Source organism: Somniosus microcephalus, chromosome 10 (genome assembly GCF_052327205.1).
Source record: "Somniosus microcephalus isolate GS21.2 chromosome 10, FLI_Smic_1.0, whole genome shotgun sequence".
Classification (NCBI taxonomy): Eukaryota; Metazoa; Chordata; class Chondrichthyes; order Squaliformes; family Somniosidae; genus Somniosus; species Somniosus microcephalus.
The window spans coordinates 220,999,126-221,025,171 of NC_140996.1; positions in this window are offsets into that span (position 1 = coordinate 220,999,126).

Here is a 26,046-nt window from a genome sequence, read left to right on the forward strand (position 1 = left end):
TGTGAGAGTTGGTGGAACTGGGGGGGTTTCATCAATAACCTTAAACTTCCTAAAGCAGAAGGGAGTAGGGGATGCTTAGTTTACTCTGGGTATGAGATGGTTAAGATGCTTCTATATTAGCTTTACCTAGCTGTGGATAGTTGGCTGAATACGTTAGCTCATTGTTCAGCTTGGCATGTCTCAGCTTTCCCTTGGCCCTTGATCTACACTTGAGGGATGTTGCCAGCCTAATGAGGCCCCTGGTGGCCTGAAAGTCCAACTTTCACAGCAAGCATCTTGACCTCCTTGGAGTGCGAGGCACAGTCAGATATAAAATAAAAATAGTTTACTGAGAGAAAGAAAAGCAGGTTATCAATCACTGCAGTAGCCCACATGGCATGCTGGAATCCAACGCGACAATAGGCTTAATTAGTTATGTTTTGACTGGCTCTACTTTGCAGTCAGCTGAGCAAGGCAGCATGAATCAAATAAACATGGAAATGGCGAGAGACATGAGGGAGAGAGAGAGAGAACAAGTTAGATCTGAATGTTAAAGAAAATGAGAGAGCTTTTAAGGTTCAAACTAATTGCACCAGGTGGGCTGACTGCTAATGACTAATCGCACTCGGTCAGGTCAAAGGTACCAACCGTGGCTTAGTGGGTGGCACTCTTGCCCCTGAGTCAGAAGGTTGTGGATTTGAGTCCCACTCCAGAGTCTTAAGCACATAATCCCGGCTGACACTCCCAGTGCCAGTACTGCGGGAGTGCTGCACTGTTGGAGGTGCCGTCTTTCAAATGAGATGTTCAACCAAGGCCCCGTCTGCCCTCTGAGGTGGACGTAAATGATCATGTGGCACTATTTCGAAGACGAGTAGAGGCAGTCTTCCCGGTGTCCTGGTCAATATTTATCCCTCAATCAACATCACTGAAACAGATTATCCAGTCATTACCACATTGCAGTGTGGGAGCTTGCTGTGTGCAAACTGGCTGCCGTGTTTCCCACATTACAACAGTGACTGCACTTCAAAAAGCACTGAGGTCGTGAAAGACACGTTCCTTCTTTTCGGTAGAAGAATGCATTATAGCATTAAGATTAAACCACATGCTATCTCCACATAGAATAATAGAATTATAGAATAGTGTAGGAGTCTGTGCACTCCTAACAAAAACACTGTGAACTAAACTGGTAGTTAACAAACTTAGTTTAATGCACTGAAAGTATTACAAAACAAAACCGCAGGAGAAACTCCAAACAGGCCTGTACACTAGCTCACTCCACGAGGACTAACTGGAAACGCCCTCCAACCCTGACGTCATGACATCATCACGTTTCCCGCTGTTGGGAATGTCACGTGACCCACGTGATGACGTCATCGCGTCAGATCGCGATTTTATCGATCCCGCACTGCTTAAACAGGGCAAACATTAAAAGGTAACAATAATGATTAAAGACAATTGTACAAGTTACTGTGAGAGTCTCTTTGGTGGCTTTGCCACAATAGTATAGAAAGAAGAAAGAAAGAAGAAAGAAGGAGGTCATTCAGCCCATCGAGCACGCACCGGCTCTTTCGAAGAGCAATCCAGTTAGTCCCACTCCCTCGCTCTTTCCCCATATCCCTGCAATTCTTACTCATTCAAATATTTTTCCAATTCCACTATTGAATCTGCCTCCGCAGCACCCCCTGGTGGTTCCCAGCACTGACTCCACACACACCACCCTATCAGGCAGCGCATTCCAAATCCTAACCACAAGTTGTGTAAAAAGGTTTTCCCTCGTGTCGCCTCTGGTTCTTTTGCCAATCACCTTAAATCTGTGCCCTCTGGTTAGCGCCATTTCAGCCATTGGAAACAGTTTCTCTTTATTTACTCTATCTAAACCCTCCATGATTTTAAACACCTCCATCAAATCTCCTCTTAGCCTTCTTTGCTCCCAGGAAAACACGTAAACCCTTAAGCAAGCATAAGCGCAAGTTCGACTTCTTGATTTGCTAACGTGCAATCAGATTCACCAAAAAGGGAGAATGTTCAATGTAAACTAGTCGCAACAGTAGTGAACTGCTATAAAAAAAAATCCACAGTAACTGTTTTGCCACTGGCATGCATCACTGGAATGAAACGACGCAGATTAACCCTGTTGAATACTGAATGCTTTTTGGAACTTGCACGTTTGTTAACTGCCCCCAAATTTTTTTTCTATGGCCACACCCTTTAAATCTGGCCTGAAGCCCTTTAAGAACAGATGGTGCGCCGGATTTCTTGCCCTTTGTTTTGGCGACCTATCAGACTCAGGCACAATCCACGGCCAGAGGTCACTTTGAATAGTGGACGAGGGGCAGCTCTGGAAGATCCCGTTCTAGACTTGCGTGAGTGCAAAGTTCGCCATGCACTCATCGCACTGCTTCATCCCTCAGCATGGCGCCAGAAAGCTCACCCGGCGGTGCCCGGCCGAAGGCGTGAAACAATGGGCCGGATATTTTGATGCCTACGGGTGTGTACGGGCTGTGTACACACCCGCAGGGACATCGGAAATGTCGGTTTCAGGCATGCGGAGCGCACGCGCTGAAAACCGGCATTTCAAATCAGTCAAGAATCCTCTTGACAGATCAGACACCTGCCCTGGAGAAGGGCCTCTGTGGGGGGCGGGGGGGAGAGTTCCGCTTTCTGCAGGCCCTCCGCCTGCTGAAAACCCTTACAAATCTTACGCTTGGTAAAAGCAGGCGTAAGGCCTGTTGTTACCAGCATAAGAGTAGAAAAAAAGTTTTTAAAAAAATTTCCACTCATTTATCATTTAGTAGCTGGGGGGGCCCGGCGTTGCCAAGGCAATTTTGGGCCGCACGGTTTACGGCCGGGCAGTGCCACTCCCCCGCTCTGTGTCACTCTTTCCCTCCCTGAATCTCTCTTTCCCTCCCCCTCTCTCTCCCTGCCCCTCTCTCTGACCCTCTCTCTCTCCCCCCCTCTATCTTCCTGCCCCTGTCTGTTCCCTCTCTCTGTCCCTCCCTCTCCCTCCCTCTCCCCCTCTCCTCTCCCTCTCCGTGTCTCTCCCTGGTTTCATTTCTCTCGGTGCCTCACCTGTCCCTCGCTAGCACCTCAGGCCTGGCCGGACTCACCTGGGTAGCAGAATGGAGTCAGTCCGAGAACGGGAGGCCGGGTGCGCAGCGGTCGGAAGCGAGCCCAGGGTTGCTGATGGTTAACGCGGCGGGCGTTTGGACCCGGTTGGCCGGGTGGCAGAGGAACGCGCTGGAAAGCCCCGGTTTTGCCGGTCCCGCACTCGCGGCAAGAGAGAGAGGGGGAAGGAGAGAGAGAGAGGGAAGGAGAGAGAGAGAGGGAAGAAGAGAGAGAGAGAGAGAGAAATTTTTTGAGCTTGAGGCGCGGCCGGTCTGTAATGGGCGCCACTCACCTGACTAACGGCAGTTTGAGGGGGAAAAATGGCGGCGAAGTTTCGGGAGGCTGGAGGATTAGGTCCCGCCTGTAATGCACCGATTGGTCAACCATCAGGTCACTGAACTGTAGGATTGGTCAACCAGCACGTCACTCAACGCTAATGAGAGGTAGGATTGGTCAACCGCTAATGAGCGGATTTTTGAGGATTTTTGAACGTTTTTTGTATACGGTCCGAACAATTTTTGTCTGACCAAAAAGTAAATACACCTATTAGACTCCCCTAATGATAACCTTTCTTTTGATATAACATGCGTATAGGTACGCTCTATAACCTTTGAGTGTATAGCGGACAGACAGACAAACAGACAGACAAACAGACAAACAGACAGACAAACGGATAAACCAACCGTTTTATATATATAGATAAATAGATAAATACTTTTAAAAAAGGTAAGTTTATTTTTAGCCCCGTAAATTCTTTTTTCCAAAACATTAAATTTTTGTTTCAAATATTTAATTTATTGTAATTTTAACTAATTTTAAAAACGTGATGGTTTTTAAAAAAATGTATTTAATGTTTTACTGTGTTTTTGGGGTGATCTCCATTCATATATTTGACGGGTCTATCTGTCAAAAGTATGAAGGGAGATTCCCTTCTCCTATTGGCTGGCCTGGCTCACGTGATCCCGGGGACGCTTGCGAACAGCATGTGCCTCTGGGATACCTGGGCTCTGCGCATTTCATCCTGGAGAGGCCCAGGAGCGGAAGTGTCCGCCTCTTGGGAGCCCTCAGGTAAGTTTGTAGATATTTTTCCCGATAGGAGGCATTCCACTTGTGGCCCTCTGAGAGAGGGGATGCCAGTGTGAGGGACAGTCAGTAGAAGTTTTGAAAGATGGAATAGGAAAGTTTACTGGTAACTTTTATCTCTCAATTGTTGAATTTTTAATTTATTTAGTGTTGTAAATTGAATTTGACATAATAAAACTCACTACGCACTTGGTTTGAGTATAAAGCAAGGCTTTAATCAACTTGTTTCAGAACATGGAGATCTAGTTGTACTTCACTAGCTCCTTGTCTTACAAAATGTCCCTGAGCAAGCTGGGCCCATGCCCGAGTATTTATACTCCTTGGACGGCGCCACCAGCTGGCCGTTCAGCGTTATTTCATGAGTAGTTCCTTGATGATGATGAGATTTATAACAGAATTTTTTTGGAGTATAAAACAAAGTAGGCGGTGATCGATTTGGCCTCTGAAAGGACACATTTCAAGGGATTGATTTGCTCTATTTTTGGTGAATGGGAATTTCTTTGAGAGATAGTAAGATAAATACTTGGTTCATTTTTGTGAAATTCGAAGCGATCAGCACCTCTTTTACCTATCAACACATCAAGCAGGCGACAGATGCAAAACCTTTAATTATATAAATACACGGGTCAGAAAATGATCTGCATTTTACATTTCCATGACAAGGTTCATTAAACCCCTGTTTAATAATTAAGCGCGGTGTTGTCGCATATTAATTTAGAGGCAGGAGTCATTTTAGCATTAAACAGAAGTTAATCTTTGAACCTTCATTTCGCAAGCAATGCCCCAAGGCAGCTGAAAATGGTGAAATGGCATAATGATTCTTTGAATGGTTTACATTCCTTGCTAAATATCATTCCTTTGAGAGAAGACGGCAATGCATGTCTAAGAACAGTGCTTTCTCTGGAAAAGATTCACATATCGTTTTTATATGAACATTATATAGGAGCAGAATATCCTCCTAACTGCTCCAGAGTCGCTGCCATGACTTTGTGCAGTGATCAGGATTTCCTCCCCTCTGGGGCGGGAAGCCCACGGGATCAATGGAATGTCGGTTTTACACCTCGCCCAATATTAGTCTCCGTTAAGAGTAAAATCGAGAGGAGTCTAAAACCAGCCACCCACCCGATCCCATCAGTTCCCTGATGGGCGGGTTAGGTTAAAATTGCCCCCAAGTTTTTTAACTGGTCCCATCAGGGGAACAAAGCTTTCCTCTGGAAGCCTTGGAGTGCTGGACCTCATTTTCAAAGCTTAAACATATTGTACAAAAATATCTGCAAAAAATCAAGGATTTTCTAATAAATCCAATAGGGAATTCAGGAGAAACTTCTTTACCCAGAGAGGAGTTAGAATGGGGAACTCGCTACCACAGGGAGTAGTTGAGGCAAATAGCATGGACGTATTTGAAGGTAAGCTAGATAAGAACATGAGGGAGAAAGGAATAGAGGGTTATGGTGATAGGGTGAGATGAAGAGGGATGGGAGGAGGCTCGTGTGGAGCATAAACACCAGCACAGACCAGTTGAGCCGAATGGCCTGTTACTGTTCATTAAATTCTATGTAATACTATGTAATTCTACTGTTGTTTATTTATTTAAAGAATAGACGTGGAAATTATAAGTCTACAAAACCAGAGATCATTTTCTTCCTTCTAATATTATGTGACTGGCATTGAAAGAAATGATAAGCTATGTGTCATTTCTGATTCCTCATATTCCCAGTGGTCTTCCTTCCCTTAGATCCGGAGAGCGGGCCCAGCACTTTGGGGCTGCCTCCATCTCATCAAAGACACGCAGTCACTTAACGTGCTCTCAACACAATGAATCTTCTTGCCGATGATTTCATTTGCCCTGTGGGAGAGACTTTTCAAAGACTCAAATGCTGTGGGACGTAAGAAACACAACTCAGGACACAGCTGCTCCAGGTATACATCAGGCCATCCATTCTGTATCCACTTGAGTTGAGCAGAAGAAGGACGAGCTTTGAAGGAAACCCTCAAGTCAAAACCATGGCTAACCTGAAGGCAAAATCTCTGTTGGTCGCTTTATGTTAAAGGCATTCTTAAGCGTAAAGAAGGAAAATAAAATACATTTATTTTTTCAATATTGATTCTTGGGATGTGGGTATCGCTGGCAAGACCAGCATTTATTGCCCATCACTAGTTGCCCCTCGAGAAGGTGGTGCTGAGCCGCCTTCTTGAACCGCTGCAGTCCGTGTGGTGAAGGTACTCTCACAGTGCTGTTAGGGAGGGAGTTCCAGGATGTTGGTCCAGCGACGATGAAGGAACAGCTGATATATGTCCAAGTTGAGATGGTGTGTGACTTGGAGGGGAACTTGGAGGTGATGGTGTTCCCCTGCACCTGCTGCCCTTGTCCTTCCAGGTGATCGGAGGTCGTGAGTTTGGGAGGTGCTGCCGAAGAAGCCTCCTATGCATAACACATTAGAATGCCCTCAGGATGTCCCAAAGCACTTCACGGACAATTAATTACTTTTGATGGCAAGTCAGCTCGTCACAGCATTGAGATGAACGAACAGTTGAGTTGTTTTTTTGGTGATGCTAGTTGAGATAAGAATATTGATCAGGGCACTGAATGAACTCTCTACTCTTCTCCAAACGGTGCCATGAGATCTTTTACATCCGCCTGAACTGAAAAATAAGGCCTCAGTTTAACGCCTCATCTGAAATACGGCGTCTCTGACAACCCAACGCTGCACCGGAATTTCAGCCTAGATTCTGTATTCAACTTCTGGATGAGACTTGAAGCCGCAGCATTCTGACTCAAGGACAAGGGTTCTACCGATTAAGTCAAGCTAAACCAAACCTAGTGGCGATATTTCCTACTTTGGCTATTCCTAGCAAAAACTGTAAAAGAATGTGTAATAGCAACCACAGGAAATCCTCACACTATGTTTATGATGTCAGCAGCACCCAAACCTGAGGAAGTCTTCCTGTTATGATCGTGTTGTCATTAACACGTAGCAACCAGTGGAAATCGTCCCCAGACCGTGCACGCAGTGTTTCACTCAGTAAAGAAAGAATTTCTCCAGGTTGTCCCCAAGGTGCTTTACAGTCAATGAATTACTGTTGAATTGTAGTCACTGTTGCTTTGTCAGTAAGTAGGGCAATTGGTGCACAGCAAGGTCCCAAAAACAGCAGCTAAACTACTTTAGTGATTGTCATAGAGTCATCGAGTCATAACGGCACAGAAGGAGGCCATTTGGCTCATGGAGTCTGTGCCGGCTCTCTGTAGAGCAATCCAGTCAGTCCCATTCCCCCGCTCTATCCCCGTAGCCCTGCAAGTTTATTTCCCTCAAGTGCCTATCCAGTCTCCCCTTGAAAACATTGAGTGTCTCTGCTTCCACCACTTCCGTCGGCAGCGAGTTCCAGGTCATCACCACTCGCTGCGTAAAAAAGTTTTTCCTCACGTCCCCCCCCTATATCTCTTGCCCAAAACTTTAATCTGTATCCCCTAGTCCTTGTACCAACAACTAGTGGGAACAGTCTTTCTCCGTCTAGCCTATCCAAACCTGTCATAATCTTGTACACCTCTATCAAATCACCCCTCAACCTCCTTTGCTCGAATGAAAACAAATCCATCTTCTCTCCAACCTGTCCTTGTAGCTAAGAGCCCCCATCCCCAGAACCATTCTGGTAAATCTCCTCTGCACCCTCTCAGGGGCCTTCGCATCCTTCCTAGATTGAAGGGCAAATGCTGATCAGAACACTGGGAGAACTCCCCAGATCTTTTTCAAGTAGCGTTTAGGGATCAATTACATCCACTGCAACAAACAGACAGAGCCTTGGTTTAACAGCTCATCCATTTTATGCTGGCACCTACCGACAGTGCGGCGCTCCCTCAGTACTGCACTGGAGTGTTAGTCTAGATTATGCACTCAGGTTCTGGAGCGGGGCTATGAACCCATGACCTTCTGACTCAGAGGTAAACGTGCTACTGTTGAGCCAAGTTGACATATTTTCTGCTCCAGCCAATATTATATTAAGAAGAATTACTGCTTGATGACTCGGTTAGTGAACTCACACCAAGACCCATTTGCCCATCACCCCTGTGCTCGCTGACCTACATTGGCTCCCGGTTAAGCAGTGCCTCGATTGTAAAATTCTCATCCTTTATTTAAAATCCCTTCATGGCCTCACCCCTCCCTATCTCTGTAATCTGCTGCAGCCCTACAACCCTCTGAGATATCTGCGCTCCTCTAATTCTGGCCTCTTGAGCCTCCCCGATTTTAATTACTCCACCATTGGCGGCCGTGCCTTCAGCTACCAGGGCCCTAAACTCTGGAATTCACCTAAAGCAACCTCTCCCCTCGTTACCTCTCTTCCCTCCTTTAAGACATTCCTTAAAACCTACCTCTTTGACCAAGCTTTTTGTCATCTGCCCGAATATCTCCTTATGTGGCTCGGTGTCAAATTTTGTTTGATAATCGCTCCTGTGAAGCGCCTTGGGATGTTTTTACGATGTTAAAGTTGTTGATACTGGCCCATATTGAGCAGTCGGGTCCAGCCCTTGGTCTGTGCTGAGTTAGTCAACCTAAACCAGGATGGTGAATGAAGAGCTACAGATTAGGGATTAATTGGATTCCTGTTCTACACTGTCTGGTGGCCCCTAATGGAAAGTGGTCGGTGGAGACAGGTTTGGACTTGGCTCTCAAGCCTCTCACAGTTGAATAAGAAAGAAAGACTTGCATTTATACAGTGCCTTTCGTGACCACCGGATGTCCCAAAGCGCTTTACAGCCAATGAAGTCGTTTTTGAAGTGTAGTCACTGTTGTAATGTAGGAAACGCAGCAGCCAATTTGCGCACAGCAAGCTCCCACAAATAGCAATGTGATAATGACCTGATAAACTATTTTTTTAGTGATGTCAATTAAGGGATAAATGTTGGTTAAGACCCTTCTTTGATATAGTGACATGGGATCTTTTATGTCTACCTGAAAAAGCAGACGGGGCCTTGGCTTAACATCTCGTCCGTAAGACGGCACCTCCGACAGCGTGGCACTCCCTCAGCACTGCACTGGAGTGTCAGCCTAGCTCTTTGGGCTCAAGTCTCTGGAGTGGGACTTGAACCACCAACTTTCTGACTCGGAGGGTCGACTGAGCTAGCAAGCCGACACGGGAAGAAAATTTAAGCCGAGGGTTGAATTCCGCAAAGAGTTACCTGATGTTGAGCACCACTTTACAGGCCTGTGATGTGTTCATTTCAATATAGCAATTTTCATATGATTGAGCTCATTTTTGCTCCCTTGTCATCAGCCATTTGACAGGTTCGCTGACTGCTAGGTGTAATCAGTGGAGTATCAGAGTGTATGACTTTCAAGTGGTTTGTCATCAGTTACAATTGATAGTCCTGCACAGCAGAACCCCGGCATCGTACCGCCTGGGAAGAGTATATGATTGCAAAATTATTTGCTGATTATGCAGGGGCCAGAGTATCTCCGAGCGCTGCTAAAGTGTGCAGTTGTCATTAACCGCTTGTTCCCCCCTCCATTTATCTTGCTCTCCTGAAGGCTCGCACTCATACGCTGCCAGAGGTCCCCCAAATCCTGCCCCCATGTGGCCATTCATCAGGCACGAGCCTCGACAGTGAAGCCCTGGTTTTAACATGCGAGGCGGGAAAATGAGCGAGGGCAGTTAAAATGAGGGGTCAGCGACTTGTTCCCTCGTGAACCCGCTGCCTTCCCCCCCGACTCCCGATGTCAACCTGTGCTTCCGAGCAGGACGTCAGCCAATTGAATTAGGTTCGGTTTTGGTTTTACTAAATGGGCCAGTAATTCCGGTCCCAACGCGTGAGTACGGACGGGGTACTCACGCGTGGGCCTGTTGGAAGTGCCGGATTTCAGCATGCACAGTGCATGCGCGGGAAACCGGCATTTCCTCCAAGGGTTTCAGAGGTCCAACGCGTGCGCGCAGGACTCTGCGCACACGCGTTGAACTTCCTTCTTTTTGACAGGTTTGCCCGTGTGCAAGGGCCTGAACTTTTTACACATATAAAAAGGAGGCGTAAGGACTGGATTCTTGAAGGTAAGCGGTCTATTATTTAAAATTATTACATTTTTTCCACAGCTTCATTGTTTTTAAGGACTTTACAATACGGTAAGTTTATTTTTAGACCTGATTTCTTAAAAAATTATATTTTTCAAAAATGGTATTAATTGTTTAAAATAGTTTTTTAAAGTTATTTATAGTTTATTTAATTATTGGGATGTTTTTAAAAATTTTATTTAAAGTTAAACTAGTCTTTTGGGCGCCCGTACTTTTCATGAGTTTGACAGTTCTTACTATCAAACTCATGAATGAAGTTTCCCCTCCCCTGATTGGCTGCACAGTGCTCATCTGATCCCAGCCGGCACATCGCACTAACTACGCCGCTGGATCAGGCAAGCACATCGCGCCGACAGCTGAACCGGGCCAGTGACAGGAATTCCAAGCAGGCCCAGGCTTCAGATGTCGGCGCGCCGGGTGAGTGCACATCGGGGGCTTGCACGCGTGGCAAGCCCCCGATCCGAATTTCTGGCCCATGGTTTTTTTATAATTTGCTCTGCGTTGCTAAACGGTCAGGAGGTTGCGGTAGCTCAGTGGGAAGCATTCTTGTCCCTAGAATCAGAAGGTTGTGGGTTCAAGTCACCACCTTCCTTGAGACTTGAACACAACAATCTAGGTTGACACCCCAGTGCAGTACTGAAGGAGTGCTGCACTGTCGGAGGTGCCAGCTTTTTCGATGAGACTTCAAACCGAGGCCCGGTCTTTGCTCTCAGGTGCATGTGAAAGATCGGCGGCACTACTTTGAAGATCTGCAGGGGGAGTTCTCCCCGGTGTCCTGACCAATATTTATCCCTCAAACAACACACAGAGGCCCAACCAGTCCCCATCCACCAATTCAATTCAATTCAATTCAAATCGCTTTATTGGCATGATAAGTTACATCTTATGTTGCCAAAGCATCAAAATACATTTATGGTTGAACACATAAACGCAGTTCTATTCATACAGTGTATAAACAGGTATCCCTGAGTGTACAAATATACATTCGCATTATTTATATATACTCTTTTCTTAGTTTACTGGTTGTCCCTCTGTTCATGGCAAGCTGTAACATAGTGTGCCGCCAGTGCTACACAGCTTCTCTCCTCCCCCAGTAGGTATGGGAGTTTTTGGTTGTCATTCAGATTTCTGAATTCAGGGCATATTTGTGAGAATTTTTGGTAGAAATTCTCCCTGATGCCCTGATATTTTCCACAGGCTGTGAGGAAGTGCATCTCTGTCTCCACTACTCCCTGACTGCAGTGAGAGCATATCCTGTCCTCTCTTGGCAGTCTGGCCTGCCTGTGTCTGCCTTTTTCGATCGCTAGGCTATGTTCGCTAAGTCTGTACCTTGTCAAGGTTTTTCTCAGTTTGTTGTCCTTTACCATGGTCAGGTAATCAGCTATGTTGTATTGTCTGTTTAGGGTCAAGTAGCAATTGAGTTTGCTTTGGGTTTTTGTTGTTTCTGCCCAATATGTCAGATATTTTTCCTTTTGCTTAGCGACGATTGTGTTGGGTCGAATTCTTTGTGTTACGCTGTCACTGTCCTGGGGCTGGTTATTGTTAGTAGTGTTAGTAGTTACTTCACTGAGTCCCAGGACTAGTTGACTGAGGGTATTCTTCTTTATGGTCAGCTCTTGGCATTTCAGGGCGTCGTAGTGATAGCATTGGGGGTTGCTCATTTGTAGGTGATTCCAAAATTTGGTGGCTCTTTTTTGGATAGTGATTATTAATGGATATTGGCCTAGTTCCGCCCTGCATGCATTGTTTACTGTTTTCCTTTGAGTCCAGAGGATACTTTTACAGAATTCTGCATGTAGGATCTCAATTGGGTGTTTGTCCCATTTTGCAAATTCTTGTTGTGTTAGCAGTCCCCATACCTCACTGCCATAGAGTGCAATTGGTTCAATTACTGATTTGAAAATTTTTAGCCAAATGCTAATTGGGATTTCTATTTGGATTGATTTTTTAATGGCATAGAAAGCCCTTCTTGCTTTCTCTTTCAGTTCATTCACAGCCAGTTTGAAGTTTCCCGTAGAACTGATTTTTAAGCCCAAGTATGTGTAGTTAGTGGTTTGTTCAATTTTGGTTGTTCCTAGTGTGAAATTTATTTTGGGTCTCTGATGTTTGGATCTTTGCTGGAACACAAGGACTTTGGTTTTTTGGGGATTTATTGTCAGGGCCCAAGTCTTGCAGTACGACTCCAGCAGGTCCAGGTTCTGCTGTAGACCCTCCTTAGTTGGTGACAGCAGAACCAGGTCATCTGCATAGAGGAGGAATTTAACCTTGGATTCATATAGGGTGAGGCCGGGTGCTGTAGATTGTTCAAGTAGTTTTGCCAATTCATTTATGTAAATATTAAAGAGTGTCGGTGAGATTGGCGAGCCCTGCGTCACCCCCCACCCCTGTGGGAAGTATTTTGTTTGTTTGTCTCCAATTTTAACAGCACATTTGTTGTTTGTATACATTGATTTAATTACATCATATTTTTTCCCCCTACCCCGCTTTCGATAAGTTTCAGGAATAAACCGTCATGCCAGATGGAGTCAAAAGCCTTCTGGAAATCTATAAAGCATACGTAGATTTTGCTTTTGTTATGGTGAACGTGTTTGTCAATTAGGGTCTGTAGGATGAAGATATGATCTGATGTTCTATAGTTTGGCAGGAATCCAATTTGGCTTTTACTCAAGACATTGTGCTCCTCAAGGAAGTTTATAAGTCTTTTGTTTATGATGCTACAGAATACCTTCCCCAGGTTACTGTTTACACAGATGCCTCGATAGTTATTTGGGTCGACTTTGTCCCCACTTTTGTATATGGGCGTTATGAATCCTTTGTTCCAGATATTAGGGAAGTAACCGACACTCAGAACCAAGTTGAAGAGTTTTAGGATAGCCAGTTTCATTTTGTCGTCTGTGTGTTTAATCATCTCGTTTAGTATGCCGTCTGTCCCGCAAGCTTTTCCTGGTCGCAGGTCCTTGAGTTTTTCAAAAAGTTCTTTTTCTGTTATTATGGAGTCTAGCGGGTTTTGGTTATCTTTTATGGCCATTTCTAGCTTTTCCAGTTTTTTGCATATTTGGTGTTGCTCTGGCCTTAGTGTGTTTTTCTGGTATAATTTTTCAAAGTGGTTTACCCATGTGTCCCCATTTTGAATGGCCAATTCGTCGTGTTGTTTTTTGTGTAGTGTATTCAAGTTGTCCAAGAAACAATTGGAATCAATGGATTCCTCCATGGAGCTGAGTGTATTCTTAATATATTGCTCTTTTTTGGTTCTGAGTGTGTTTCTGTATTGTGTTAGTGTCTGACAATAAGAAAGGCGTAATTCCTCGTTTCCTGGATGTCTGTGTTTTTGGTTTGATATTTTTCTAAGTTTTTTCCTCATGTTATGGCAATCTGGGTCAAACCATTTTTCATAGTTTTTTGTTTTGGGTTTGTTCTTGCGAGCTTTCAAGTTTGCACTTGTTGCCAAATTATCAAAAATATTGTTTAGGTTATTTACTGCCCGGTTTACGCCTTCTTTATTGTGAGTGTATATGTTATCCAGAAAGGTGTCCAAGAGAGCTTGAGTTGATGCATTGCTAATTGTTTTCTGGTATTTTTCCGTGTCGTTTTTGGCCCATCTGTACGATTTTTTGGTGTTGTACAGTTTACTGGGTTGTGTTTCTATGTTGTTTGTTTCTGTCTTTTTGAGATACATAGTAATTTGACTGTGATCTGACAGTGTTGTTTGTGGTTTGACTGTGAATGCTCTGAAAGAGGATGGGTCCAAATCTGTAATCATATAGTCTACTGTGCTGCAGCCAAGAGGTGAGCAATAGGTCGATCTTCCTAGGAGGTCTCCTATGAACCTACCATTGACAATGTACAGACCCAGACTTCGACAGAGCTGTAGTAGCTGTTTTCCGTTGGTATTTGTCTGCTTGTCGCAGTTATGCCTGTATGGAAGGGAAGGGATATCAAAGTGGTTATTCCCGAATACATAATTGTTTCCCTGATTATTGGTGAAGTCTGGTTCTTTGCCCGTTCTTGAATTGAGGTCCCCACAGATCAACACGTTCCCCTGGGCCTGGTATTGGATAATTTCCCTCTCTATGTTGGAGAAGGTGTCCTCTTTAAAGTACGGGGAATCCATTGGGGGGATATAAAGTGCGCAAATGTAAACATCTTGGGTGTTAGAGATAATCTCCCTCTCAATTTTGAGCCACATGTGGTTTTCGCCCTTTTTTATAAATTTGATGTAATTCTTAAGTTCTGTTTTAAACCAGATCAGTATGCCTCCGGAGTCTCTGCCTTGGGTTACACTTGGTAATTTATTGGAGGGGACCACCAGCTCAGTGTACCCTTGGGGACAGCCAGTGTGTCCTTTTCCTTTATACCAAGTTTCCTGTAAAATGATAATATCTAGATCTTTAGTTTCATCTATGAACTCTGGGGTCCTACTCTTCACGTCTAGCACCGAAGAGCGTAGACCTTGGATATTCCAGGTCGAAATATATAAGGATTTCATGTTAAGTTTGTACTTTTACTATGATAGGTTAAAGAGTGGTACGTGTTTGTCGTGTCTAAGTGTGGGAAAAAAAGATCATCTCAGTTGTCTATAAAAGTTAATACTATTTGGTTACAGTTCTTTCTATTAATTAGTCCTTGATCCATAAGGCGGAAGTAGATGCTGCTGCACATCTGCTTATTGTCTCTTAATGGATTGTCTCTGTCTGAGGTATTGCGTACGTCCTGTGCATCTCTCCCTCTGTCTGGCTGGGAGCGGTCCTGTTCCCCTGTGGGACAGGAGTGGTGCAGGTCTGATATTGTTGTTGTGCATGGGGATCCTCTCTGGTCTCGGTTGGTGTGGTGGTGGTCTTTGTAGTGGTCCTGATATGTACCCACCACCACCCTCCTCCTCCGCCTGGCTGAACTTGTTCTCACATTGAACAAATTCTCCTTTGACTCCACTCATTTCCTCCAAATCAAAGGTGTTGTTATGGGTACCCACATGGGTCCTAGCTATGCCTGCCTTTTCGTGGGATATGTGGAACACTCTTTGTTCCAGTCCTACACAGGTCCCCTCCCTCACCTCTTTTTCCGATACATTGATGACTGTATCGGTGCCGTTTCCTGCTTTCGCCCTGAACTGGAAAATTTCATTCACTTTGCTCCCAATTTCCACCCTTCCCTCACCTTCACATGGTCCATCTCTGACTCTTCCCTTCCCTTCCTCGACTTCTCCGTCTCCATCTCTGGGGATAGGTTATTGACTAACATTCAGTACAAGCCCACTGACTCCCACAGCTACCTGGACTACATTTCCTTCCACCCTGCCTCCTGTAAGGACTCTATTCCATTCTCCCAGTTTCTCCGTCTCCGCCACATCTGCCCCGACGATGCCACCTTCCATACCAGTGCTTCCGACATGTCTTCCTTTTACCTCAACCGAGGATTCCCCTCTACCGTGGTTGACACGGCCCTCGACCGTGTCCATTCTATCTCCCACACTTCTGCCCTCTCCCCTGCACCTCCCGCCCGGAACCACGATAGAGTTCCCCTTGTCCTCACCTTTCACCCCACCAGCCTCCACATTCAACGGATCATCCTCTGCCATTTCCGCCACCTCCAGCGTGATCCCACCACCAAACACATCTTCCCCTCACCTCCCCTTTCAGCATTCCTTAGGGACCGCTCCCTCCGCGACACCCTAGTCCACCACTCTACCACCCCCAGCACCCCTTTCCCTTTGCCCGGCACATTCCCGTGAAAGCGCAGGCGATGCAACACATGCCCTTATACCTCCCCCCTTCCCACTGTCCATGGCCCCAAACATCCTTTCCAGATGAAACAGCGATTTACTTGTACTTCTTGCAATCTAGTATACTGTATTCGCTGCTCACGATGTGGTCTCCTCTACATTGGGGAGGCCAAACGCAGATTGGTTGACCGCTTTGCGGAACACCTCCGTTCAGTCCGTAAGGGGGACCCCAAGCTCGCGCTGGCCTGTCACTTTAATTCACCGCTCCATTCCCACTCAGACCTCACCGTCCTCGGCCTCTTGCATTGTTCCATGGAAGCTCAGCGTAAGCTCGAGGAACAGCACCTCATCTTTCGATTAGGCACTTTACAGCCCTCTGGACTCAACATAGAGTTCAACAATTTCAGATCATAACCTCGGCCCCTATCAGATATATATATTTTCTTCTTTTTATTATCCACACTTTTTGTTTGGCTTTTTTTTCTCTTCCCTCCCACAGGGCAGCTGTCCTTCATTCCGCCAGCGCAATTCACACCTCATCTCGAGCCATCCTTTGTTCCTTAGCCTGTCCCATTACCACCTCCTCTCGCCTTGAATATCTCTTAATGTCTCTCAATGTCTCTCAATCTCTCCTGCTTTCTATCCTATCACTGACCTTCCCTTTTGTTCTTTCATCCCCTCCCCCTTTTCCCAGCTCCTAAACTTACTTTCCATTTCCTGCTTTTTTCCAGTTCTGACGAAAGGTCATCGACCTGAAACGTTAACTCTGTTTCTCTCCCCACAGATGCTGCCTGACCTGCTGAGCTTTTCCAGTGTTTTCTGTTGTTAATTCACTAAAAAACAGATGGGCCTGTATTTTCCGATGCCTACGGGTGTGCACGCGCTGTGAACACACCCGTAGGGCATGCGCTGAAAACCAGCATTTCCCATCTGTCAAGAATGCTCTTGACAGATCGGACAACTGCCCTAGAGAAGGACCTCTGCGGCGGGGGAGAGTTCCGCTTTCCGCAGAACCTCCGCCCGCTGAGAACCCTTAGAAACCTTGGGCTAGATTTTCAGTTGCTTGCGCCAGCAGTTAGCGCCTTAAGAGAAGTGATTTCCGGGCGCTATGCGTGTAGCGCCCGGGCGCAGCGCAGTTTGCGCCCCGCCCCAAATTAAGTTGCCCGTTAGCGCCGGCGCAAAGTTTAGCGCCCGCCCGGATGCGCGCGCAGAAAATGACGTCACATCCTCGTGCAACGCCCTTTGGCCGCCCCGATTGCAAACTTCAGTCGGACCGCCCCATTGTGCGGCGGGCGGCCGGAGCGTTTGGAAAAAGGAACGCAACACAACCAGCACGGGCCCCGGGGGGCGCTAATTAAAGGGAACGTCCTCTCCAGTATAAAGGCCATCCTTTTTTCAGAAAACAGTCTTGTGCAACGCATTTCTGGAGACACAACAAGGAGGATAGCTAACTGGTTTCAAGCAGCAAGAGCCAGGTATTTTTGGACTCAGGCAACAGCGCTGCAAGTGGCCATTTGGAAATTAGAGTGTTTGCCAGGATTTGATAGGGGTTGCATGGGGTGCCAACGCGGAGCTGCAGCTCCATGTCCGTAGGGCTCGCAGACGCATTGTGAGAGGGGCAGCCCTGGCTAGAGGCAGAGGGGGCTACAGGCGTCGGCCACGTAGGCCTTACCCAGTCAGGCTATACCGCCAGCAGCGCTCCTACCTAAACATGAGTGCCGCGCGATGTGTTAAAAGGCTCCGATTCCGAAAGGGGGTGATTGCAGAGATCTGCCACCTGCTTCGCCGAGATCTGCGGCCAAAGCTCAGGTGCAGGACGTCTCTGTCGGTGGAAGTGAAGGTGACAGTGGCATTGAACTTCTATGCCACCGGCTCCTTCCAATACGCTGCTGGGGACATAGCAAACATCTCCCAGTACGGCGCGCATCGCTGCATCCGCCAGGTGACCGAAGCACTGTTCAGAAGGAGAAGCCAATTCATCTCCTTCCCCATGGCCCTGGAGAGCCAGCATCAGCGCGCATTGGGATTTTCCAGACTCGGGGAATTCCCCTTGGTGCAGGGCGCCATTGACTGTACGCATGTGGCTTTGCGGGCCCCTCTGGAGCATGGCGAGCAGTATCGCAACAGGAAGGGCTACCATTCTCTGAATGTGCAGCTGGTCTGTGACCACAAGCAGCGCATCATGGCAGTCAATGCCAGCTTCCCAGGCAGCAGCCACGATGCCTTTATCCTGCGGCAGAGTACTGTGCATGACATGTTCCAGGCACAGCCTCCCCCAAGAGGATGGCTACTCGGGGACAAAGGCTATCCTTTGTGCACCTGGCTCATGACCCCGCTCCGCGCGCCCAGGACCGCTGCTGAAGAGGCCTACAACGAGAGCCATCAAACCACCCGCAACATCATCGAGCTAACTATTGGGGTCCTCAAGCAGCGGTTCCGCTGCCTTGATCGCTCCGGAGGAGCTCTCCAGTATTCGCCGGACCGGGTCTCCCAATTTGTGGTGGTTTGCTGCATGCTACACAACCTGGCTATCCGCAGGACTCAGGCACTGCCACCTGACGTTGGACCAGCACCTCAGGAGGAGGAGCAGGAGGAGCATGAGGAGGAGGAGGAGGAGGAGGAGGAGGAGCAGGAGTACGTTCCCAGGAGGGAGCGACCAGGGCCAAGGGCCGCACGACGCCACCTTATTACACGGTACTTCTAAGCCCCCTGTCAGGGAATGGCCAGGGGCCATGAGGGAAGATGAATGCAGCCGCTCCGCAAGCCCTCAGCCGGCGAAGCCAACAAACACTAAGAAGAACAACCATGGAGACTGCATGAATAAAGATAATTTTTTATTACACAAAAATGAAAAGCCCTTCCCACATGAATCCCCAAAAACAATAAACGGGCCCCACAAAAAGCCCAACAAACGACTCACTCCCACAAACTGGGGAGGAGCCACTCCACCTTTATTGAAACCGGGCCTCAACGTCGGCCTAACGCAAAAAAAAAGCCCTCCAAAAGCACAACCATGGGCAAAATAAAGATGGCCACCGCCATATTAAAGGAAAGCTGGCCACACCCTCTACTGAGTGGCCCGCGAGGGCGAGACCTTGGCCAGCATTTTGCCTCCCCTGCCCTGCCTGCTGCTCCTTCGCAAGCTCTGCCCAGTGGCTGCTGCGAGGCTGGGGGAAGGCGCCTGAGGCTCAGATGCCCTTCCGCCAGATGCCGCTGGGGGGCGGCCTACACGGCGTTTGGGCCTCGAGGGGCCGTCTCCTGAGTGGCGCACCTGAGCCTGGCCACCATCAGCTGCAGCCGCTTGCCCTTGACGCCCCAGAGGGGGAATGGCGGCGACGGATGGCGCAATGTGGGCCAGCTGGCGTCTGGGATGCGCTGGCTGGTGCTGTGGCGCGGTGGCACTCGGCCGGGCCCGCACTGCAGGATCCGCAGCAATCAGCCGACGGCCGGCTTGCTGGGATGGTCCAGCGCGGCGCCTGCCCTGGCGATGCCTGCCTGAGACAGCGCGTGTGGCAGCAGTGAGTGGCTCTGTGGTCCTGGTGTGCGCGCGCATCACATCCGCCAGGGTCTTGACGGCATCAGTTAGCATGCGGCCAGTCGCGGCAGTTGCTGCCCCGAACTCGCGCACACTGGTCGCCAGCGACTCGATGGCCTCAGGCATGCGCCCCACCACGCTCATGAGCTCCGTGTGGCGCCGGTCCGAGTCGTCGGCCATCTGATCGAGCTTCCGCACCTCCTCCGAAGTGAAGGTGTCCGGACTGGAGTCGCGACTCTCCCGCTGGGGAGGAGGGGGCCGAACTAGGGGACCCTTGCCGCGTTGGTGACGGCGAGTGTGCCGAGCAGCAGCACTCCCCTCTGATCCTTCCCCCCTTTGGGGGGAAGGCCGCGGGCCACGCGCACGGCTGCTGGGTGGCTGGACGCCACTGGTCCCAGAAGCTGCATTGCCCTGCGACAGTTCCTCCAGGCACTCGTCCAGTGAGGAGGTGTCAAGCATTTCCTCCTCTCCTGCGGGACGTGACTGTTCCCCCGAAGGTCCGGCTTGCTCCTCCTCCTCCTCCTGGTTGGAGGTGCTGTCACTGGCAGCCTCAGGGTCCTGGTCGTCACCAGCTGAAAGCAGGAATGCACAAGAGTAGCTTCAGAGTGAGGAGACGGCGTCAGCGAGGGAGTTAGGACTGGTGGGATTCAGCGCATTGGTGGGACAGTGGCAAAGGAGGTAGCTCGGATGGGCCAGTGCGACGCGAGAGGGCCAAAAGGCGAGGTCCTTACCATTGCCGGGCAGTGGAGGGTCGGCTACACCGCACGCTGTGGGGACAATCACACGGGCTCCCATGAGCACACACACGCGCTCCTCCAGCCGAGTGAGCTTCTGCAGCTTGGCGCGGCCACCCCTGGCACGGGCCTGGCGATTAAACGCTACTTTAGCCTGCAAGAGAAAGGACGGGCTGTAAGTGCGCAGTGAAGCCCTGATGTAGTGTGCACTGCCTCCCATGGTGGAATAGCTTGGACAGAGTGAAGCCCTGATGTAGTGTGCACTGCCTCCCATGGTGGAATAGCTTGGACAGAGTGAAGCCCTGATGTAGTGTGCACTGCCTCCCATGGTGGAATAGCTTGGACAGAGTGAAGCCCTGATGTAGTGTGCACTGCCTCCCATGGTGGAATAGCTTGGACAGAGTGAAGCCCTGATGTAGTGTGCACTGCCTCCCATGGTGGAATAGCTTGGACAAAGTGTAGAGTGCCGAATGGCCATTTGATGCTCATGACTGTCCCAATGCTGCTGGCTGAGGGCTGGCCAAAAGGACTTTCAGGTCCCTTTGCCCATCATGTCAGGTGTACATGCAAGAATGAGGAGGAGACTGGAAAGGCTACTCACCCTCACAATCCTGGTCAGATCGTTGTATTTCTTACGGCATTGTTTGTGGGTCCTGGGGGCCTCGCCGGTGAACGTCACCCTCTGGGCGATCTGCTTCCAGGCTTTGGTGTAGTCGTGGTGGGTTGGATTCCTCCCACTCTCTGGAAACAAGATCTTGCGCCTCACCTCCAGAGCTGTGACCATTATGTCCAGATCACCCTCTGAGAAGCGCAGGGCACGCTGACGGGCCTTCTCTGGCGTTGCCATGACTCCCTGGGGCTGAGCAGTAGTGTTGAGGCCTCTTTGCAAGGCTGCAGTGTGCAGGGCGTGGCAGCAGACCAATTCGTCCCTTCCCCCTTTAAGAGCTGGTCGGCACCACGGGGTCTGCTGTCAGTGCAAAAATGACCGCACCCGTGCTGCGCCCCGCCTGGGCGCTATCCCTCTGGACCGCCGGCTTAGCGCCTAAAGAGAGTAGTGGAACGCCTCTTTTAGCGCTCCACCAACCTCTTAGGGCGAAGCCACTGAATTCCCGGCAACGGGGCGCTACTTTGGGGCGGGCGCTAACTTCGGGCGGGCGCTAAAGCTAGCGCCCCAAAACTGCCTATACTGAAAATCTAGCCCCTTACGCCTGGTAAAAGCATAAGGCCTGCTTTTACCAGCATAAGAGTTGAAAAAAGTAAAAATAACATTTTTTTCACTCATTCATAATTTAAAAATACTTTTTAAAAAGGTAAGTTTATTTTTAGCCCCATAAAAAACATTAATTATTTTTTTCAAAAAATTAGATATTTGTTTAAACTATTTAATTTAATGTAATTTTAACTCATTTTAAAAACGTGATGGGTTTTTAAGAATTTATTTAATGTTTTGATGTGTTTTTGGGGTGATCCCCATTCATATATTTGACAGGTCGATCTGTCAAAAGTATGAAGGGAGATTCCCTGCTCCTATTGGCTGGCCTGGCTCACGTGATCCCAGGGACGCTTGCGAATCGCCTGCGCCCCTGGGATACGTGGGCCCTGCGCACTTCGACTGTGGAGAGGCAGAGGAGTGGAAGTGTCCGGACTTCGGGAGCCCTCAGGTAAGAGCGTAGATTTTTTTTCGATAGGAGGCGTTCGCAAGCGGGAAGCCTCCAATCGGAAATTACGGGCCAGATGATCTGGTCATTATCGCAATGCTGCCTGTGGGAGCTTGCTGTGCGCCAATTGGCTGCCGCGCTCCCTACATTAAAACAGTGACCACACTTCAAAAATACACTTCACTGGTTGTAAAGCGCTTTGGGACGTCCTGAGGTCGTGAAAGGTGTTAAATAATGCAAGTTCTTTCTTTCTTTTAAGTACAATTCTGGCCTGTTCTAACAGATACCATGCATTGTGCCTTCCTTACCTTACTTTCTCTCCACTTACTCTTGCTCTCTCTCTCTCTCTGCCTCAAATAGGCAGCCAGCAAAATTAAAAACAAACTTTCATTAGCCAGTGAAGTGAGTTCATTGAGTCAATCTTCAAATAAGCAGATCGATGCATCCATAGAAACATAGAAACATAGAAGATAGGAGCAGGAGTAGGCCATTCGGCCCCTCAAGCCTGTTCCGCCATTTAATGAGATCATGGCTGATCATGCAAATTCAGTACCCTGTCCCTGCTTTCTCCCCATATCCCTTGATCCCTTTAGCCTTAAGAAATATATCCAACTCCTTCGTGAATATATTTAATAAGTTGGCCTCAACTGCCTTCTCTGGCAGAGAATTCCACAGGTTCACCACTCTCTGGGTGAAGAAATTCCTCCTCATCTCTGTCCTAAATGGCTTACCCCTTATCCTTAGACTGTGACCCCTGGTTCTGGACTCCCCCGCCATCGGGAACATCCTTCCTGCATCTAGTCTGTCTAGTCCTGTTAGAATTTTATAAGTTTCAATGAGATCCCCTCTCATTCTTCTAAACTCTAGCGAGTATAAGCCCAATCGACCCAATCTCTCTTCATACGTCATTCCTGCCATCCCACTTGGAGAGCGGGATTTTTGCAGTGAGAATCAATAGCCCAAAACTTTAGGAACTATCGAACTACCTTGCTGCTAGTCGCCTTAACGTTGCAGCAGTGTAGTTTTAATTATCACTAAAGAGGCCCTGTTTATGTACGGTACAATTATAAACACAAGAACATAAGCAATAAGAGCAGTAGTCGGCCATTCGGCCCTTCGAGCCTGCAAATGCTGGAAATCTGAAATAAGGACGGAAAACGTTGGCAGTCAGAAATGTTAACTTCTCACTTGCCTTTACAGCTGCTGATCCACCTATTTCACTTCAAAGGAAGATTGCACAGAGTTTGAGCAACAGATGAAGACCTTGGTTATGAGCCAAACAAACTCCATATCTCATCCATTCTTGTTATGGAGTCTGTTCACACTACCGATAAAATGAGTTACATTTGGAAAAGAGACAACAGATATGCATGAGTGTGGCTTATATGACTTTTCAGTCCTGTAATAACATTTGTTGAAGGTTTCTGCTTGAAGGTTATGGTAGAAACATAAAAACATTAAAAAAAATAGGAGCAGGAGTAGGCCATTTGGCCCTTCGAGCCTGCTCCGCCATTCAATATGATCATGGCTGATCCTCTATCTCAATACCATATTCCCGCTCTCTCCCCATACCCTAGTAGAAACATAAAAAAATTAGCTGTAGCAGTAATCCTACCACCAGCTGACAAGCATGCTAGCTCAATAGAAGCAATACATATCGAATCACACAGCCCAGAAGGAGGCCGTTCGGCCCATTGTGCCTGTGGTAGTGCTGTCCAAAGCCTTGTAAATTTTTCCCCTTCAAGTATTTATCCAATTCTCTTTTGAAGGTTACTGTAATGTATGTACCTTTAAGGGGGGAACTACTTTCTACAGCTTATGTATACTGTAGTACCGGCAGTGACCACACCTGTATATAACGCTGCGTAGTAATCTGTTGTTTAAGTTGCAGTTTGAACCACGTTGAGTAAACACCTGTTGTACCGTTCTCTGCAGTCCTTTTTTTTATTATTACACGGACATAACAGTGGCGACGAGCAAGTTCGAACCTACCTGCAACTCTGCACCACCTCCCAGGGATTCGCTCCTGGAGAACAGTGGAAGAAGGTCGAGTCCAGAAGCACGGGCGTCGACCACGGGCAACCGCCCAGTCATCCAGCGGAGATTTGAGCATTGCAGGGGAGGCTGTCGAGAGCCAGGCTTGGCTTTCCAGTCACGGTGGTCCAGCGAAACGGGCTGGCAAAAGGTACCGCGCAGACCCTTCCCGGACAGCGATGGGCTAGAGCCCGACCGAGCGGCACAGAAAAAGGCCGAGCAGCGTCGACGGGGGAGAGAGAGAGGGCAGAGCGCACAGGGCGCAGCCGGTGTTCAGGACCGAGCGGCGTCAATGGGGGAGAGAGCCAAGAGAGAGCAGAGCGCAGCCGGTGGTCAAGGGCCGAGCAGCGTCAACGGGGGAGAGAGGCGCGCAGGAAAACGCGAGGCGCTGCCATTGCCATGAGGACCGCAGAGAGCGGTGTTGGCAGCAGCGCAGGAGCAGCGCACGAAACCCACAGGGCATTGCCATTTGCCACGAGGACCGCCGAGAGCGGCGTTGGCAGCAACGCGGGTGACGCCATTTTAAGCTGCAGCGGGGAAGAAAGGAAAGCACAGGAGATGCCATTTTAAACCAGTCTAACCACACCCAAAAATGCCGAAGAGTGGCAGTATCACAGCGTTTGACAATGAAGTCGAAGATTGGACGACATATGTCGAACGCATAGAAGTATACTGCAAGGCAAATGAAGTGCCAGATGACAAGAAAGCGCTGGTATTGTTGAATTCAATGGGTGCAAAAACGTATGGCTTACTACGAAACCTAGTAACCCCAGAGAAGCCAGTAGAAAAGGATTTTGAAAACATAGTGTCAATCCTACAGGACCACTTAAACCCCACATCGCTGCTGATAGCAGAAAGATTTAAGTTTCACAAAAGGAACCAGCATAAAGATGAAAGTAATGCTGAGTATTTAACGGAACTGCGCAAGCTATCGAAACACTGCCAGTTTGGAACGGGACCAGCAGATACTTAAAGGGACAAGTTTGTGTGTGGGCTTCAAAGTAAAGGAACCCAGAAACGGCTTCTATCAGAAAAGGATCTTACGCTGGACAAGGCTTTCAGCATTGCAGTATCACATGAAGCAGCAGCACGGGGTGCTGCAGAGATACAACGGAGACCGCAAGAATATGGCACAAATGAAATGTCATATGGAACAGTGAAGTGCTATCGCTGTGGCAGAATAACACATGACCATAATGATTGCTGGTTCAAGAACAAAGTGTGCAGACTGTGTGGAAAAGTAGGACACATAGCAAGAGTCTGTAGGTCGGGAAAGAAAACCAGCAGCAAGAAATCTCCACAGGAGAAGTACAAGAAGGTACATAAGATGACGGAGAGTAGTTCAGACGAACAGAAGAGTGATACAGACTCCGGAAGCAAGGAGCTGGGTTGTCAGAAACTACATAATGTGATCAAAATGGAGGATCACCAAACTATCTGGGTCACGCTCAAGATAGCAGGAGTCCAAGTGAAAATGGAATTGGACACAGGATCAGCCCTATCAGTCATAAACCGAAGGGACTACAAACAGCTATTCTCACATATACCCTTGAGAGATACAAAGATTGTCTTGAAGACATACACGGGGCAAAAATCTACCCCAAAGGAAAAATAAGGGTGAACGTTAGATATAACGGCAAGGAAACACCAAAAATGGACCTATATGTATTGCCAGATGGAGGACCACCACTACTAGGATGTGAATGGATCCGGAAGATACAGCTAGATTGGCATTCCATACAAGCACTGACTGTAGATGCCAAAAAGGATGACGACGTCACACCTGGACGACTGTCAAAAATGCTAACTGATGCACAAGAAGCATTCCAGCAGGGACTCGGAACACTAAAAGGCAAAACAGCGACGATCAAAATAGAGGAAAATGCAAGCCGAAAGTTTTTTAAGGCCAGACCGGTACCTTATGCTGTCCAAACCCTTCTTCAGATCTTCGACCTGAAACGTTGACTCTGTTTCTCTCTCCACGGATGTTGCCTGGCCTGCTGAGTTTTTCCAGCGTTTTCTCTTGTTATTTCGGTTTTCCAGCATCCGCAGTATTTTGCTATCTTATTGAAAAAGAGGCTTGTGGCCCAATATCGACCGGGCCTAGCTGTTCCGACGCAGGGGTCGTTCCCTGCACCCAGT